Below are 3,536 nucleotides of genomic sequence, written 5' to 3' on the forward strand. Positions count from 1 at the left end.
GTCCCTAACTGATATGTATCTAACGCTTACACCCCGAAAGAACAGATGTAATGTTTTGTTTTGGTCCCATGGGTCATATCTGACCTCCGTGGACCATAATCTATCTCTCTCTCTATCTCTCTCTCTCTCTCTCTCTCTCTCTCTCTCTCTCTCTCTCTCTCTCTCTCTCTCTCTGTTTTTTTGAACATTTAAGCCCGACTTCATTATCTTTATTAACTGGGAGAGATGAAGGGCTCAAATGAGAGGCATTTGGTGAGAGAACAATGGAAAACTTCCGATGTAGATAACAACCATAACAGGCATGTTTTGTAATCGAAACTAACTCATCCATCAAGTTAATACAATGAAACATGACGCAAGTAAATTGACAAAAGTAGATAACAACCAGAACAGGCATGTTCTGTAATCAAAACTGACTCATACCCTCAAGTTAATGCAATAAAACATGACGCAAGTACATTGACAAAAGTAGATTCTGTTATCGAAACTGACTCATACCCTCAAGTTAATGCAATGAAACATGACACAAGTAAATTGACAAAACAAGAGTAGGCACAGTTTACACGTCAAATAGGACCTTCCAACCAAATAAAAGGTTTTTACAAACGTCTCAATTGGCATACAAAGGAAGCAAGTGTCAATATTTTCTCCAAGTGATGAAGGTAAAAAGATCATCACTCACTTGGTCAAGAAAGCCGAGAAAATGGTGTTGTGGCCATGGTCGAAAAGATGGGCGGTAAGGTTGTCAATGGGGCCAGTGCTCGTGTAGATTTCTTGGAACCAAGCACCCATAATGGCCAATATAGCGAGTCTGCCATTCTTTATCTCCTTAGTCCTAAGCTCCATGATCTTCTCAGGAGAACCAAAGCCCCAGCCAAGAGGGTCGAACCAGAAGCCATCGGGATATCCAACATCTGTGCCTGTTAGCTTGTTGTTGGTGAAGATGGGGTCAGTATTCACTGATCCTAGAGTAATGATGTCTGCCCATCTTTGGCCCTCAACCCAACCTAAGAATATAAGCTCCACTACAAAGAGGGTATTCGTATGTATGAAATAATCGGCCTCTCCAGCTGTGTACCAGGATTGGGTGTTCAAAATTCTTGCTTACATAGCCCACTTGCACTTCACTATCTCTAATTGCGCAAACCACATGAGAAGCTTGGGCTCGGATCCAAGACCAAGGGGTTCAAAGCCAAAGTCCCCAAGTAGGCTTCCATCAGGCCATTCCGAAGGAGTGCTGCCAAGGAACCACAAAGGCCTGTCAGCTGCTGCTGCCGCCAAAACGACGAGGGTAGTGGTAGCAATTACATGTAATCAAGCCAGAAGTAAGCCGAGTGCTGTGCATTGAGCTTAACTGTGGAAACTTGGAGTTTTGGATGGAGTGGGTGGATGCAACGAGCTCGACATTTCATGGGACAAACTCCACTTGATAGCATGCATGTAGGTAATCAATCTTGACATACTAGTTAACATGGTTAATCATTTCTGTATCAAAGATATTAGCATCAAATTGTCCCATTTAGCTCACTCCATTAAGCCCTATACTTGAAAAATTAGTGATCACTGTTAACCATTTTTGTATCAAAGAGTTTAGCATTTAAACACTTGATTAAGCTCGCTACATGAATTCTTAACCTTTTGGCTAGAGTCAAGCAACTACGGTGATGGCGATGGATTACCTAGTGTCGTGATCTTGTGGACCATGTCATGATAATTGCCTCCTTCCTTCCCCTTCCCTGTACCCAAACTTTCAATCAAGTCTTCACTCCACATTGCTTTCCTTTTTGTCGAAAGACTTTGTGTGCCGTGTGTACTTCTTCCCCTTTTCCAAATTTCAAATTTTGGCTTGTGACCTTCTCATCCCCTTGGCGACAGTCCGTTATGAGCAGCACAAATGCTTGCATCTTCTGGTGGGTAAATTGAAGGTACATTGAACCACCAAAATCACACACATTCACTCACTTAACGCAATCACTCACTTAATGCAAACACTCGCTCTTTCTCACACTCATACACAAGCAAACCACAGTGCACACGCACTTCCACACACACTCAACCTCTTTTAAACGACTCTCCATATGTGCACAGTACATCTTCATTGGTGAGGGATCGCAATGCCCGTCCGGACACAAAGGATCTCTTGCTCATGGCGAGGGCATTCGTAATTTTGTGCAGAAGCAAGAGCTCATCATCATGCCGGCCCATTGCAGACTCGGTCACTCTCAGAGCCTGTGGGAAGAGCTTCTAGGTGGCACCATGGAAGCGTCTAGTGCAAAGAAGCTGGATGATGCATTCATGGAGCATGCCACAGCTGTGAGGCTGCTAGAGGAGCACACTGCAGACGCCATAGCCACAAGGTCACGGTGATAGATTGCAGTTGTTGCTCTCTCTTCTGGGCTGCTACCTTGCAATCACGAACAGAGTCGATTTTGTTGGGCGTTGACAAGCACTTTGACTCTCTCTCTCTCTCTCACAAAAAACTAATCTCTCTCAAAGAGCGCACGCCGACGCACGCTCTTTGATAGAGTTCAGTTTTGTGTGTGTGTGTGTGTGTGTGTGTGTGTGTGTGTGTGAGAGAGAGAGAGAGAGAGAGATACAGAGAGAGACTCTCAACACACGCACAGCAAACAGGCACTCACGCGCAGCCATGGTGAAGCATCATCCTGATCTATAATGTGTCGCAAGTAGCCGCGCATCTCTATAGGGCGACTTTGCGAGAAGTGCGATGGCAAGTGCGTTATTTGGGATTCGTACGCGCCCCCCCATGCACAGTGGCATACGGTCATGGAGGCATGTATTGTGCAGGGAGGGAAAGGTGTTTTGCACCCGATGAGGGCTGTGGGTTCATCAGCTAATGGAGGCAGCATGGGAATCTCGACGGATGAGGAAAGAGGGTGTTGACAATCGCCAGCCCTGGAGAGAGAGAGAGAGAGAGAGAGAGAGAGAGAGAGAGAGAGAGAGAGAGAGAGAGAGAGAGAGAGAGAGAGAGAGAGAGAGAGAGAGAGAGAGAGAGAGAGAGAGAGAGAGAGAGAGAGAGAGAGAGAGAGAGAGAGAGAGAGAGAGAGAGGTCCTCACCGAATGTGAGAAGCAGCTTCAGCCTTCCAAGATTGTTTAGTGGATACTTCGAGGCCCTTGATGCATAGAAACCCTAAAAGAGTTGCCTTTCCTCTTCACCTCGAAGTCAGTGAGTTAGGGACATCTAGACAAGCTGTGGGATCAAGTGTCTAATGCAGTGCTGGATGCATACCTACAACAGGATCAAGAGAGTAATGTGGCTTGTGAGATGTGCACCAAGAATAACATGGTGATGATCTTTGGGGAGATTACCACAAATTATGGTAGATATTAACTACGAGAAGATTCAGGACAATCGTTGGGAAATTGGTTTGTGTCAGATGATGTGGGTATTGATGCTGATCATTGCAAGGTTTTGGTTAACATCAAACAGTAGAGCCCAGACATTGCTCAAGGTGTGCATGGACATTTCACAAAAATAAGGCCGAGGAGATTGGTGCAAGAGATCAAGGGCATATGTT

The 3,536-nt window shown here is 45.3% G+C and overlaps 1 pseudogene; it reads right to left on the bottom strand.

The window, feature by feature from the left end:
• Positions 1-678: 678 nt before the first annotated feature.
• LOC147426959 (chlorophyll a-b binding protein, chloroplastic-like) lies at positions 679-2,348 on the bottom strand (annotated as a pseudogene).
• Between the last annotated feature and the right edge of the window lie 1,188 nt (positions 2,349-3,536).

This window comes from Adiantum capillus-veneris, chromosome 24 (genome assembly GCF_014529385.1).
Source record: "Adiantum capillus-veneris isolate H3 chromosome 24, ASM1452938v2, whole genome shotgun sequence".
Lineage (NCBI taxonomy): Eukaryota > Viridiplantae > Streptophyta > Polypodiopsida > Polypodiales > Pteridaceae > Adiantum > Adiantum capillus-veneris.